Genomic DNA, 16,267 nt, shown 5'->3' with positions numbered 1-16,267 from the left:
TGAAAAAGTTAATTCAGATAGTGCATACAATGTTTTTGGTAGTGACAATTGTGTTGTTTCTCAGCCAACAGAAATTATTCCTTCCAATAACTCATCAGTTCAAGGTACATGAAGTGATCTGTACCTTTGTTTCAGCATTGAGTTAACTTTGTTTGTCTTGTTCATACTCTTATGAATATTTTTAGGTGCAGATTCAGCTGTAGATTCATGTAGAAGGAAGAGAAAGAGGAAAAACTATGCATCACAAACTTCTAGTCCTGATAGTGTAGCTTCTAGGACTCGACATGGACTATCTCAGCGTCTTGGAAAATCCCCTCTCAGTTGCAGAAAAGATGATGATGCTGAGGTCAATGTTCCTACATCTTATTCATTTTCCTTTAGTTTTGTATTTTCTAAATTGATGGATCATCTCTATTCAAATTTTTCTTTTTTTGATCATGTTATTGTGTTTAGAATAGTGATTTTAGTTTAAAATTATTTCCCTAAATAATGTATTTTTGAATTTTAGGCAAGTGTGTTGGATCATACTGGAACTGGAGGTACAAAGGATAATCCTGTAGTTGTTGAAGAAGCCCCTGTCATAATTTCTAATGCTGCAAGTAAACGTCAAAAGCTTGAACTAAAAGTGAGTTTCTGTGTTTCCCTGTTCCTTTTTTCCTGTGTGTGCACCTCATTGCTATTTGTAGATAGTGCTGCAAAATACTTTATAGGCATAGGTTGCAATATTTTTCTGCTATTTGGTATTGGCTTTTTTTGGGTTTGTGCTGTTTGCTATCTTTAAATGTCTATTCTTCAATGATCAGTATGGTAAAAGTCTCCATTCTAGTGACTACTAGGGGCCGGCAGCTAGCTATTGAGTGGTAGACAAGTCCAATTCCCCCATGGCTGTGCTTGTATTTGTTGTTCTGAGGTTTTCAAGGGAGTAATGATGCTTAAACATGGAATTTGATGCTTGGGTTCGAGGGTGTGGGGTTGGCAGCCATGGATTTGTGGGGTTTTATTAGGGACCTACTCATTGTAGTGCATGTGTGAAAACTTATTTTATGGGGGAATTTACACAGTGTTGTTGGCATCAATATTTCATAAGATACAATATGCTAATGGCATAAGGGAATTGAGGGCTCACTGCATATTTTTTTGGTGGTGAGTTATTAGTGGCATAAGGGAATTGAGGGTTGTTTGTAGCATTAGGTCTTTGCCGAAGTTCTTTCTCCTCGAGAAATTGGCATGTGGCTGCTTGTGCTCCTGCATCATGAGTTTGCGACTCTGTTGGCCCTTGATGTGCTCCATCTAACACTTACAGTACTGTCAATTCAGAGCTTTAGGGCCATAGTTTTCTGTTATCTTTTAGCAAATGCAAACCAAGCTTCTAGCTGGTTCTAATTTTTCACCTGTTTTCTTTAACTATTATTTGACCGATCTTCCTATTGCTATCTATTCTACAGGAAGGAAGTGTACCTGCTGCTTCTAATTCTCAGATGCCACCTCTTCCTCATGAACCAGCTGGCTTCTACAATGATCGTGGTGCGACAGTGGACATACCTCTTGATTCAACAAAGGTAACAGACTTGCATTGTTTTTGTTATTACCATGATCTTTCATTCCAGTCTACGTTTTGGAGCAAACTCACATTGTTTTTATGTTGTGCTTTTTGCCCGTGCACTTATGAACAACAGACCCCCTTTTTATTTTGCCCATGCAACTTATTCCATCTATTTGTCATTGTTCAGGTAGGTGAAAGGACTAGTGGAGCTGCTGGACACTCGACGGATACGGTTGAGAAGGCTCCTAGTTTGTCCTGCTCATGAAAAAATGTTTAACAAATGTATGACACAAACAAGACCCATGTTTGAGCATGGTCTCTGTGTAGGAGAAGCGTCTAGTAGAAGGAATCCTATTGGTTCTCTGAACCAGAGTGATCATGGTCTTTGTGTAGTGAAGAATGTCCAAACTGTTTTCTAGTCCTAATTTGCATGTTTCAGAGCCAAAAACTATTCCCTGCCATTCAAAAGAAACTCAAGTGGCTAAAAATGTAGCTCCTACTTTGGATCATACTAGTTAGTACCTATTTTTGGATTGCACATTTATTAGCAGTAAATTGCACATTTGAAATACTGCAATTATGGTATTTGACATGTGCAATATCTGTTCTTGTCACCTATAAGTTTCAACTTTCTTTACCAATTTAATATTTAATTAAGTAGGGAAAACACCTGTTGAGAAACCTTGTATGAAGAAGGCTCCTTACTTTAATAGTCTTAGCATACCATCTTTTAGAATGTTTGATTTTGAGGATGATTTAGGAAATTATGTTGAAGACCCTAAAATGAGGCGTCATGTCAGTCTAGTATCTGGTATAGCTTGTCATATTGATCGAGTGATTCGACGTGCTGTATGCAATGACATGCATCAAAAAGTCAATTTTGTGGTACATGTTTTTGCCATTTCCTATTCTTCCCTTGCTAAATCATCATATTGTATGTATATACATTTTTGTACTTATTTAGTATGTGTTGTTGCAGCTAAAAACAACTTCTACTTAGATCAGAATCGTGGTGCTAATATATGCCATGGAGGTGTCATTGTAAATGTATGTTTGACCTTACGTGCACCTAATTTACTTTTTTATATGTTTGCACCTGATTTACTTGCTAATATATGTTTATAACTTGTTCTTTGTAAAATCATGGTTCTAATATGTTTGTCTTTTTTGTTGTACTAGCACCTAATTTACTTTCACTTTTTGATAGGTTCAATCTAAGAGCAGCTTCCACTTCCAATTTTGCCCTGCATCAGAGGGTCGGATATTTGTTGACCGGATGAGGTCTAATCCATTTGGTGGAGGTGGTAATGTGAGCAACCAGAAAACTATTGGGACCAAAAAAAATGACAATGTTGAAACTGTAAGCTTGTTTATTAGATTGGATCAATTTTGTATTGTGACATATCTTGTGTTCTCTTTTCTCCCTTTTCTGTAACTAATATGGTAGTGTTTTTTGATTAGGACCTTCTCCATATGGAGTCTTTACCTTTTACTGATTATTCTGAGACTACTGAAGATTCAACTGCTCCTGTTCCACTAGCTGCAATCAACCCTTCTGGAGAACACTATGACATTATAAATTGGCATTTCTAGTTTAATCATTTTGGAACAATTGTCTTATGAGATAATCTACTGATTTGCTTTTGCTGCAGCCATGGTACTGGAAGGACAATTGTTAGTAGTTGGGGGCTGCTCTCAGCCATGTAATAGCTAGTACAAGTAGTTGTAGTACTGTCCATACTCTAGTGTACCTTAGCGGTACTAGTGCTGTATATATTGAGAATAAAGGCAATAGAAGCATTTCTACAGTCCCTTCTTTATACCTCTCTGCCGTGTTTGTTTCTATGCTTGTTTGTTAGGTAGTTGGAGAATAGAATGAAATAGCATGAACCTTGTTATGTCAATTTTTACTTTATGATTTTTGAACAACTTTATGTTTTTTCTCCTGATTTTGCAGGCACCTACACCTCTTCCATCCCATCGAGGTGGGAGTTCTGTTTCTGCAAAAAGTATGGGAAGCAATGGTTTATCAGACGATTCTGAGTCCTTTTCAAACCAAGGTCCTTGGTACTCTTCTAGTGCAAAGTTGGCTGTTCATCGTCCTAGGAGGACAGTGATCCCAAGCAAATACAAGTTGAGCCCTTATATGATGCCTCATTCGAAGATAACAGTGTCTAGACTTGAAGCTGATGTGTATGAGGTTGTTTTAAAGATGGCAGAAACTGAACATTCCGAGTAAGTTTTAAATGTTTACAACCTCCTTAGCATTTTCAGCACTCGTGAGTACACTTGAATTAAGTAATTATGAATTGTTTTCATTTGTTTCAGTCTTGCAGCAATCCATTATGGGCAAGTGGTTGTGAAATTAAGTGCTCTTGCAAGTTCTCTTAAGCCTCAAGGAAAGGTCCATTACTTTGTAGTGAATGCTTTGTGCAGATTGTTATTCCATAGGAAACACCATAAGAATTCTTACAAGCATGATTTCTTCTCTAAAGTTGGTGTAAGTGTCATTTATTTCTTTTTTTCTCAATTACATGTGGAACTATATCAAATAAAATAATATTGACCAATCTATTTTTAGAGGACTATTTTATTAGAAATCACAGTCCTAATGATAGCAAGGAGAAGGAGCTATTTGAGAATGCAGTGAAATGTTAAGGGTGCTTGTCGTGCAAGGTCATTAGCATACAACCAATATGTGAGTAACACATCCTTTTAAAATTTTTTAAGCTTTAGCACATATGTTGTGTGCATTGTAGTTGTGCTAATAATCCCTTCTTTTTCATTATGTGTTATTTTGTCAGCTTTATTTTTCCAATTCTATTCCATGATCGGTGGTATGTCATTGTTGTGTATTTCAATCGAAGATTGATTGTAATCTTGGATTTCTGTACTCTACATTTTGGATCAAACTCATATTTCAATAAAGCTGTCCGTGATGAATTTGTAAGTAGTAGCAGCACATCGATTCATATCATTTTGTTTGAATGCAATGTGAAATTTTGCTCAAATAAGAAAAAATATATATCTGCACTCCAATTATTTCCTCTACCTGCTTTTAGATACCAAACTTGACCACAATATGGAGTGAAGTTGTTCAAATTGACTTTGGGTTCCATGGATATGAAGTTATCTATGGAGATGTACCTCAGCAGACTGAGAAGTAGGTTAAGTGCAGTCTTTTTTTATTTTTTAGATCATATCATTTTGTGTGGTGCTTATAATATTCTGTCTTGTCTTTCTCATATCTTGTTTCAGCTTTAGCAATGATAGTGGTATCTTTGCAATGAAGAATCTAGAGCTTTGGGACCTAAATGTCTATTTGATGGACAAGTTTTCTGAAGCTGGTATTGGGCATCTTTGTATCAAGTACGTCAACAACATGATTTTCAATGAATACAATAGTTCTAACGATGGTCGATCTAAAGTGATGGAATATGATGCTGAGGTAATACTAGTTGCAATGTCACTTTGTATATTATTCCATCATGTACTCAATTGATAGTTGTTTCTAATATTTTTTTCTTAGGTCTATGAAAAGTACTACAAGAGAGCATGACCTGCATGTTGTGTTTAGATCTTGTGTTTAGGTTCCTGTCATGTAGGGTGTAGGTTCATGCTATGAGTGCATGGTACTTTGTAAAGAAGCAGCTACGTTGATGAGAACAATTGGTGCTAAAGTGGTTGTAAATATTAATCTACAGTCAAGTGGCTAAACTAAAGTGGATGATAATATTTGGTACTATTTGCATCTGCAACAAGATGCATGCTTTGTTTGGATGCTTGGTGTTAACTGTTTGTTTACCATTAGACTAAGTTTATGTCTTTTGCTAGCTTGAAATTACACAATTCTTTTACATGCATTCTAGACTTGCTTTCTCTATTAGTGTGTCTTTTTTGTCCTCTATGTGTTAGTGCAGTAACCTTTGATAGCGAAGACAAGGACAAGCTTAAGGGTTGTGGAGGTCCCTCTTGTTCTTCTAAAGATGACAGTCTGATTCGGTGAGTGATCTTACCTACATTACCTCTATGATGTTGTGCATGTTCTTTTTAAGTAGTTATATTATGTCTCTTACTCTATACCACAAGACGATGAGATTATTGGTAGCTATTTATGTTTTAATTGTTATAGCTGTTGAATTTAGTGTGAACACCTCATAGGTACTTAAAGGCTACTTTTTAGTTATTATTTTGCTTGACTGTATTCCTAATGAGCTTCTGCCTGAGAAGTCATCATTTACCTAATTGTGCACTGATATAAAGAAACACCTGCTATGAATTAGCAGGTTTGTACTAGAGCAAAAAGGTGAACAACAATGTAAACTTGTAGCTAGGAAGGTAATTTTGTGTTCTTTTCTCTTCATTTAAATATTCTTAAATCTGCTGAGGAGTGTCTGCATAATAACTATTTTGGTGCTTGCAGTATGCTTGCATCATCCAGAAGCTTGGTTTTCCAGCAAAATTCAAGGTATGTATGTATTCCATTCTTAAAACTTGTGTGCTTCAATTCTGGGATAAATGTCGTTGAACTTTTGTTATTTCTGTGCTTCATGACTTCAAGGTTCAGAACATTGTTGGGTCTTTTGATGTCAAATTCCCGATCAAGCTTGAGGGTCTTGCATACTCTCATGGTGCTTTCTCAAGTGTAAGTTGCATTCCTTGTCTTTTTAACCTAGTACCTTCTTGAATTTTCCTACCAATGTCCTGATATGTTGCTTAGGCGCAGAGTTTTAGAATTTGACACCAATACAGCAGCAGTGCCTTAGGCGCAGCCAGTTGTGTAGCCCCCGTGGTCCTCTTACGATGTTAGACAAGAACCAATCTATGATGAATGTGAAGGTAGAGAACATTGTGGATTCTCAAATCGATTGTCATTATGTGCCAAACTCCAAGTTACTATTTTGTCCAAGGTCTCCGACAGAAGTTGTCCTGGTACTTTTTTTGCTTTTCATGTTTGATTTGGTTCTAATAGCGAATGGCTGGAAGGAGAAGTTTGCATCTGGTTTGTTGAAACCATTCCTGGCTCACCTAAAGGTCGCCCAGGATCAAATTGCCAAGGGCAGGTTTGATGTGCCATGGTTTACGAGAGGCAGTTTGGAGAGGTTGGTGTTTACATATCTATACTATTGTAGTACAGTTACTTCTGGCATTACCTAATGCCTTTTGGGTCATTCTTATGTCAACTCTTTGCAGATTTGTGCGTTTCGTGAGTACTCTGGAGGTCCTTGAGCAAGTCACAACACTAGAGCCTAAGATCCTGCACCTTGAGGATGCCATTGCTATCTAGAGCAATGATAGTCTTTGATTAAAATCCGTAAGCGCATAAGATTTGTAGCTTATGGGTAGTTGCTGTGTGTTTTTCTTTTGTAGAAAGATGACATATTCTTACTGTACCATTTAAAAGGTTCAAGACCATGGAAGAAAGTTGACTGAAAGTAATGAAGGTAGTATGACACTACACCAACCTGATTCCTTTTTGTGAGCATGTTGTATAGAGTAGTGCATGCCTCACCTGCCATAGCCTGATTTTAATCTAGAAATGCCACAACATCTTATAATTTGGATATCCGTAAGAGAGAACTAAGAATAGCTGTGAATTATGGTTGTAGTCAAAGGGACAGATCATATAAGCCATTAGAACTCTACTCCCTCCTCTTGAATCTTTTTCCAGATGAAAGCCACTCTGATGGCGTACACATATAGGATTTCTAGAATACATCTTAGTTGTTTCCACCTGCTGCTAAGCTATTTCATTCATTTAGTAATAAGCTTACTATAATCTTTTGTGGCTTGTGGGAATACATCTTAGCTTTTCACAAGCAATTATATAATCTTTTGTGGCTTGTAGGAGTTGGTAGGAATGGGAGGACCTGATGTAATGATGTTGTCTGTGCTAGACTCAAGTTTAGAGGGTACTGCAGGACAATCGAACTACTAGCATTATGATTTTTTACAACTTTATTTGTTTGTCTATGCACTCATGCTATATAGTGAGTAATGATAATTTGGGATTAGTAAGCTATGATGCAATCCAAATTGATGTTTCTCAACACGTTTGCTACTTCACTTGCTTCTTTCTTCGATTTTTTCGTTCATTTGTGTCTCAACTCCTTTATTTACTTGTGTGGCTATGGAGATTCCTAGACATGAAAAGGCATCATGCCCTCATTTTTGCCCTGTAGTTGCTCGCATCTGCTATGCACATCTCGCTGCTGCTCAGGTTGGCTAGTTTTATAAAGTTTGATGAGATGTCGGAGACGTCCTACAACCACGGTGGGCACACATCGGCGGGCAGCGTCCCTGTCTAGGAGCTGTTCCATCTGCATGAGAAAGTGAGTAGCTCGATGTTCTTCTGCTGAGTAGTGGAATGGGTCGTGGTTTTATTTTCTGGTGGATGGTTAGGTCTGAACCCTGGTAGTTGTGTTGGGTAGTGGTAAACGCTCCACGAACTTGTTGTTGCACTTGGTGCCTACCTATGAGGCTTGATGTGCAACCTGTGAACTGTGGCTTGTCTGAAACTTGTGATTTCAGAGCAGCAATAGCTCTGTTCCAACATCACTTAATTCTTTTGGCTAGTTTGTGTTTTCTTCAAGAGCAGCACTGCTAAATTGTTTTTAGTTCAGAGATGAATAGAAGGTTGTTCAGAGATAAGCAGTTTGATTAGGCCTAGAAATTTACCTCATTAATTTCTTACACCACACCAAGTTTTTGTACTTGTCCTTTTTATTTGTGCCAACATTTTTTTCTCCTTGTCCTTTCATAGAAAAAATTTGTCTCTTTGTGATTTGTGCTAACAAATATTGAACTTTGTTAGTTGTGATTTGTGCCAAAAAAAACCTCTTATTTGTCCTTGTCCTTTCATAGAAAAAATTGTTTCTTTTGATTTTTGTTAACACATCTTTAAATCTATTTATTGTGGTTTGTGCCAACACAATCCTTGTTTTTTTGTCTCTTGTTATTTGTGCTAACACATCTTAAAATCTGTTTATTCTGATTTGTGTCAACACAGACCCCACAACTCAGCTCCTCCTACCTTCAAATATTTCTCTTATGTTTTGGTTATGCCACTGCTGCTGGACCTTCAAATTTAAGGTGAGCTGGTATTTCAATTCGACATATGTAGCTGCTGAGGTTCATGGACCTCCTTGTAATGTCCCACCTCTGCATGTCTTTGTAAACAATCCCACCTGGTGCCGATATTAACTTTACGCCGATGATAAATACTACACTTAATTCTTGGGAGCCCAGATGGTTGTGTTGTCTTTGGCGGAGTTGCTGGCTTGCTGTTGGTAGGAAATCCTGTTCAGGTGTGTGTTTGCTCGCACACTTTTTGAAATCTTAATTCCTGCATACTATAAGTTCAATTGGTTTGTACTCTTGTGTTTAAACACTTGACTGCTTGTTTTTTGTTTGATAGAGAATTTTCTCACAAACATAATACTCAATTTGGAGTTCACAAAACCTCTTAGGTTGGAAAATATGCTCTAGCTACTATAGAAATAAGATGCATCCACAATATACTACTTAATTTTCAAGTGCTCTATTATTAATAATATCTGCTGTTGTTGAAAACCAGAAAAATAAAACATTCGGTTACACAATTGCAATCACCAACAATATAAATTGCAGCTATTGGGCACTGCAACTGTAGTTCTCATCATTTGCAATTGCAGTTCTGGGTATAAATTAATTTATGCTTGTAACATCCTATTCATTGAACAAATTATAAAAATTAATTGGCCACTAAAATTCACTGCATCCCTCCTTTTGATTGATAAATTTTGCTTCCATCTATTGATCATCCTTAGTGTTTTGTTGCTTGGTGATCAATGCTACCATTTGTTGTTTCCTTCCTCTTCTTTCTTTTTGACTTCACCGGGGAGCCTACAAGACATTATTAGTTCACATAAATAAGAATTTTTGCATTTAGATTCAAATTGTATTTGTATGTACTGAAATTTTTTCTCTGCTTCTTTGTTACCAGCACTATATGTGTCATTTGTTTTCTTCTTTTTCTTCTTTTATGCTGCTACCATCTTCTTCTTTATTTCTTCTATATGTGTCTTCATTCTCATAGGTTTAGGTGGTCTCCCCGTTCATTGAACAAATTACAAAAATTAATTGGCCACTAAAATTCACTGCATCCCTCCTTCTGATCGATAAATTTTGCTTCCATCTATTGATCATCTTTGATTACCATGTCCTCAGTGTTTTGTTGCTTGGTGATCAATGCTACCATTTGTTGTTTCCTTCCACTTATTTCTTTTTGGCTTCACTAGGGAGCCTACAAGACATTATTAGTTCACATAAATAAGAATTTTTGCATTTGGATTCAAATTGTATTTGTATGTACTGAAATTTTTCTCTGCTTCTTTGTTACCAGCACTGTCTGTGTCATTTGTTTTCTTCTTTTTCTTCTTTTATGCTACTACCATCTTCTTCTTTATTTGTTCTATATGTGTCTTCATTCTCATAGGTTTAGGTGGCCTTCCCTTTCTCTGAATTCTTTTCGGATCATCTATTTCAGTCTCTGGATCTCTAGTTTCTGCTGCTATAGTTTCTCCTTCATTCCCTTGCTGGTCATTTTGTGTTTCACCTGTTTGCTGAGCAGATAACATTCTATCTAAATTGATTTCCATCTTGTTGAACTCTGCCATAAGGTATTCCATGGCTTCCTTATTTTTTGATGTTTTTGAATTCAATATTGTTGACTTCCTGGATAATATGTTGAATCTCAACAATGGGCTTATTGCAACTGTTTCTTCTTCTTTTCTTTCAACATGTACCTTCATATCCTTTTTCCTCCCCCTGTCTAAGAAGTATTTCTCTGGAATTGTGCTGATTTCATTTTCATGACTATTTTTAGGATATGAGAGCAGAGTATCCTATCTTTGCTGAATTTTGCACATATGTAGGTAAATTCTTCTTCGCCTTCTGTTAGGTCAGTGTTTACTATATATCTCCTGAACCTATGATCCTCATGAATCTAGTTACTTTTGTGCCTCACCTCAAATGTTTTCCCATCTTTAGTTCCCTGTAGTTCAGCCTTGATGTTTCCTTCAGTTGAAGCTAGAACTTTTTGAATATGTTTCTATTGTATAGCTGAGCTGCCTGTTGCTCTATTCTGTAGCCAAATATAAATTCCTTTGGCCTTTTCTGCTTGCTATAGCTGTCCTCCAACTTTTCTGCTCGATTTATGGTATCAACAATCCGATTGTACTCTTTCAGAAAGCTAATGATACTATAAGTTAGCCCTACATTATCTTTGAACCTCGCATTTGTTGCCTCACTTCTGGATGTGGTATGTATAAAAGGGAAGAAGTCATTTTTGTAGTAGACCGGGATAAACCTTTTCCTCATTTCCCACATTTTGGAAAAGTACTTATTATCTTCAAGGTTTCTTTCCTCAATCATTCTCTTCCAAACTTGTTCAAATTCTTCCACTATTAGACTATTGTTCACTATATCTTCAAAGTCTTCATATAGCCCTTCATTTGCTGCAAACACCTTGACATTCTTATTGTAGCATTTGGTCTTTATGTGGAACAAGCAGTTTCTGTGCTTTGTGTTTATGAATACTTGCTCTATTGCTGATTTCATCACCATGTGTTGGTCTATGATGATCGTTTGAGGGTGTTTTCCTCCCATTGCTTCAAGGAAAGTTTGAATACCCACTTAAAAGTTTCAACTATCTCATCATGCAGGAAAGCACATCCGAAGAGGCAAATTTGGTCATGTCCTGTTATCCCAACAAATGGTGTGAAAGGCAAGTTGTATTGATTGGTCATATATGTTGTGTCAAAACTTACACATTCTCCATAATCTGCATAATATTTGATAGAAGAACAGTCTGTTCAAAACAAGTTTCTAACTCTCTTGTCCTCATCTAAATCAAACTTGTAAAAGAAAGAAGGATCCTCAGTTTGTTTCTTTCTGGAATAATCCAGTACTTTTGTCATATCTGAACCTTTAACTTCTCTGTTTAGCTTTGTTCTATAGTTGCTGATATCTTTCTTTTTCATCGGTAGAGTTGTAAGTCCACCTCTCAGATATGATAGAATAGAAACCATCTTCCTAGTCGGGATATTGTTATCGTTTAGAGTCTTAATAAGTCCTTTTTCCATGTCAGTCATATACTTGAGACCAGAAAATAGTTGATCCCTCTGTCCAGGGCATAGCTGATGATTATGTTCTAAATCAAGAGTTTTAATCTTTCATACACCTCCTTCTTTCACCATCATAACACAAGGACAATTTGATTTCTGCTGAACATTTGTTTTCCTTCTCCTTACTAGTTGCGTTCCAACATCCTTGTCTATTTCTGGTTCTTCTTGCTCTAAAGACTTTGTTCCTTTTCTTTTCCTTGACAATTGCATCTCATTATCACTTTCACTATCTCATTATTTCTTTTCTTACTTGTAGTTCTTGTTGTATGCGTTATGACAACTTCAAATCCGGGTAGGAATGCATAGAAGTTGAACAAATGGTGAGCATCATGCCTAGTCTTAAATTCCATTGATAGTTGTGGGGTGTACTTGCTGTTGATTGGTGCATTGTTGCCTTTAGATGCTGCAACCTGCTCATTTTTTATGAATTCTTCGGTCAGTTCCTAGCTGCCATTTACATGCTCATTATCATCTGTTACAGCTGATGTAATATCTGAACTTGTCGGTTCTGCTGCTATGATCCTCAAGTCATTTTCTCCTATTGTTGGTTGATCATCTTGATGTTCTTGTTGTGCCTATAAATATATTAGCAGCAGTCTTAGTTTCTGAGTAATGGCATTGATAATACAAATAATTTTTTTCATTGTAGACTGAAATAATTGAGATCATTTTTTATGTACCTCATCAATTTCCATGTTATTGAATACATCAATTTGCCAATGATATTGTTCAATTTCATATCTATCATCAGCAGCCATGCTTGCCATTTCTCCATCCTATTTTTGCAAAGATAAGTTTACTTTTGATGCCAGTACATATTGTATTGCTTATAAATGTAATCAAATTGCTTAGTTGCCTGTATGTACCTCATATGGCATTCTTGACTCTGATATTGACCACTCAGTTTGTGGTCCAAAGATTCCATCTAGATCCTCAAGGCTCATGTTGTGGGTTATTTGTTTGTTAATGACAATGGTTATTATTTATCAAAAATATAATAGAACTAGATTGACAAGCATATACAATTTTACCTCAGTCATGTCATTTCCAATTATCATCTGTGTCAATGTTCCTTGCATCCTTTCATGTAGCTGCACAGTTTATAATGAAGCATTGAAAATTACACTCCTACTATGCTGAATTTACATCGCATATATCGTTGTAATTTGCACATGTGTGCACTGTAATTTATGTATACTTGCAGTATAATTTTTACCTGCCTATTCCTATCAGTCTGATCATCTTCCTGCGAGTTCCTGATTTGTTCCAGCATAAGTTCAGTGTAGCCTCCCTACATTGAAATATAATTTAGTTCAAAAAAACATTCTTTTTGTGTTGACATTTTTTAATCTAAGCAATGACTTGCTCACCTTTGTGTATCTATAGTTATTTGAAGGGTCGACATCAGATCCAGTAAGTATTTTTGCATCATAATTAGTGTTCTTACTGTGCTCATCTCTGTCATTGTAACTGATGACTGATAGATTTGTCAACATAGAATTTGCAAATGCATTCTGTCCACCCTGCATCTATTTGAACATATGTACTTATTGACATATGTCTAGTTGCACTAAGTAAATGATTATTTGAAGCAATATTTTAATCTAGTACCTGGTTAGTCTGGTACATGAATTGTAGTGTTTCTTGCCACTTCTTTATCCCATCTGCTATTGTGAGATCAAAGTTTGGTTTTGAGTTTTCACTTACATGTGTATATGGTACTTGCAGTAGATGATGTACATCATTTAGTAATGTTAAATTTAGGAGGATTCACCTGTATTTCTAGTAAGTCCATGGAAAATAGATTTTTCCTAAACCAGAACTTAATTATTGACATTTGTCTAAGACAAAGGCGGACATATGTAAGTTTGTCTTAGACAAATGCGTGCTTGAAGGGGGCACGTTCTTCAATGAGAACAGCCCGATAGCGATTTTACCAGAGTACGAGAGGCTGAGGAAATGGCCCACGATGATGCGTCCGCAGGATTACACCTTAGCGCATGTATAACGACTTTAATATGTAAATGTAATGAATTAACGATGACCAGAACGACTAAGTGAATGTATATATATGTATATTATCTCATGTGTAATGCCTGCATACTTTTTAAGTTTAATCTGTGAAATCTGGATGTGATTTGAATTTGAATTTATATGCCTGCTGTATTTTATTTGAATTTATATGCCTGCTGTATTTTTTTTAATTCAGGAAATAATTTACCGAGGCGGGCAAATAATAAAGTCCGCCACAGCTAATCAACATAACCGCGGTGGGCCACAAAAGGTGTCCGCCGTGGTAAAATAATTTACCACGGCGGGCGGTGTAACGTGCCCGCCGTGGTAAAAGTATATTTACCGCAGCAGGCACGTTACACCGCCCGCCGCGGTAAATCGTTTAACCGCGGCAGGCAAAGCCACCCGCCGCGGTTAAGCCACGATTTACCGTTGCCTCTAGGCCGCAGCGGATGGCTTTGCCCGCTGCGGGAAACCGAAAACGCCCGCCTCCAGTAAAGTTTGTGTAGTAGTGAGGGACTGTAGGTTCTGAACTCTGTGATTGGAAGCCGGATCATGTGTGTCAAGTCTCCACCAAATTGAGAGTCATCTTCACCTAATAGAAGATCAGGCACCTGTGTTCCCATCACATAGTCCTAGAAACCTTTGCCAATCAAATTTGGATAAGACATGTAGTGACCATGCACATGTGGACCTGGCAATTATTTCTCTCGTGATGTAGTATAGTTTGTGACCCTCTGCCAATGAAATTTGGGCTTTTGTTCAAATTTGTTTTTATCTCTTTAAAATTGGATAGCTTCCGTATGCAATGTCAATTTTGAATTTTGTTAGCACTGTTGGCGGTCCTTAACTCATATTTTTAACCGCCAACTTCTATATAACATCCATCCAAATAAGCACTAAACTTAGCAAATAGGATTTATGCTAACAAATTCCATGAGTTTTGGTGAATTGCTCATTTACAGAAGACAAACACGGAAATGCACCAAAATGGGCCAAAACAAGTAGAGAAATGGAAGATGACAACCACTCTTCCACCTGGGCCCAAAACAACAAAGTGATCCTGGGCCAAGAAGCAAAGGAATAGAACTTTACCCAGAGAATCTAGGCCTCACTCACGCGGAGACACGATCTAGGCCTAGCCAGAAGCCCACCATGCGAAGGTGGTGCGGGGAGGTGCCACCCAAGGGGTGGGCACACCAGGGGTGCGGCCGCACCCCAGGGTTTGCAGCCCAGGCCCACCTTCCTCATGGCGGTTCAATTAGGCCAAGGAGGGCAGTTTGCACAGGATCTCCTCAGAATATTCCCCCCAAACCGCCCTACTCAAGCTATAAAAGGAAGGGAGGTGCCCTCCCCTCAAAGACACAACACAAGAGAAGAGAAGAAGAGCAAGCTACATTCCTACCTTAGCTTCTAGCTAGAATTAGTATAGGGAGTGAGTGAGTGCAAGTTTAAGAAGTACCAAGGTGTCGGCTTCCTCTACTTTTTGCACCTGGTGACCCTTGTACAAATAGTAGAAGGAGTACTTGAGCTGTCGGTTCCCTCTACACTTGTACCTCGATGGACCTAGTACTACTTGGAGTACAAAGTTCGTGTTCTTCTATGGTGGTGAGTTCTTAAGTAAGTTAGTCTTGTTTACTACATACTTGCGGGTTCATCGTTAGTCTTTGTGATGAATACTCTAGTAGAGGGCCCTGATAAAGACGGATAACCCTACGCAACGCTAGAGTAGTAATCGATAGCATAGATGTGTTGTCTAGGCTAGAGGTTACCTTCGTTTGCCTCGTTCCCCACGGTTGAGGGGTAGGAGGCAGGTGGTGACAACCCTATCCGTCCCTTATAATCCCCACATTTGGGTTCGGCGTAGAGTTAAAGGCCGGCATCACCTAGCAGACCAGGTGCGCTCCGGTGCCCGAAGCAAGTTTATAGTAGCCAAAGCTATCTTATCCTAAGTGCTCCATCCTTAAAAAACCTCACTACGTGAGCTACCCTTCCTCTTGTATCTTAGGTGAACTAGCTAAGAGACTTTTACACCTCCGTTCCTTTGGGAAATTACGATACCCTGAATACTTCCGGGTGAAGTGCTACAACAGTAATTCCGTGCGCTTGCGGATTCTTTCGCATACGTTAAGAAATACCAACAAGCACCATTGCATTCCTTATGATGATATCTATAAAAGTAAACCCATGATGCATATGTTTTGGAATCATTTTTATGTACTGATAATTTATGTTGTATGTGTAGTAACAACTTATGTATTAAGTGTGTTGCAATTTATGTTGATAGTTCAACTACACATAAGTTCATGACTTGTTATATTTTTTGATACATAGTCTACATACAACTTATAGCAATCTATATACATACTGATTAGCTAGGGTTATAATGTCAATATTGATTATTGATCGCAGCACCGATAACTAATTAATTTGTTGTAGGCAAACTAGTTAGGGGCCACAGATCCACAAGAGGCATGCATACTGTTTAGAGTTATGGGGTTTCACTACTACAGATTGAGCTATCCTAGCATCCTTATCACCGTTG

General features: G+C 37.6%; 1 pseudogene; it reads right to left on the bottom strand.

Annotated features, from left to right (window-relative positions):
- Window positions 1-12,456: 12,456 nt before the first annotated feature.
- On the bottom strand, window positions 12,457-13,338 carry LOC136523212 (uncharacterized; annotated as a pseudogene).
- Between the last annotated feature and the right edge of the window lie 2,929 nt (window positions 13,339-16,267).

This window comes from Miscanthus floridulus, chromosome 18, assembly GCF_019320115.1.
Source record: "Miscanthus floridulus cultivar M001 chromosome 18, ASM1932011v1, whole genome shotgun sequence".
Classification (NCBI taxonomy): domain Eukaryota; kingdom Viridiplantae; phylum Streptophyta; class Magnoliopsida; order Poales; family Poaceae; genus Miscanthus; species Miscanthus floridulus.
The sequence above is the reverse complement of the archived record's forward strand: the minus strand, read 5'-3'. Positions and strand labels throughout refer to the sequence as shown.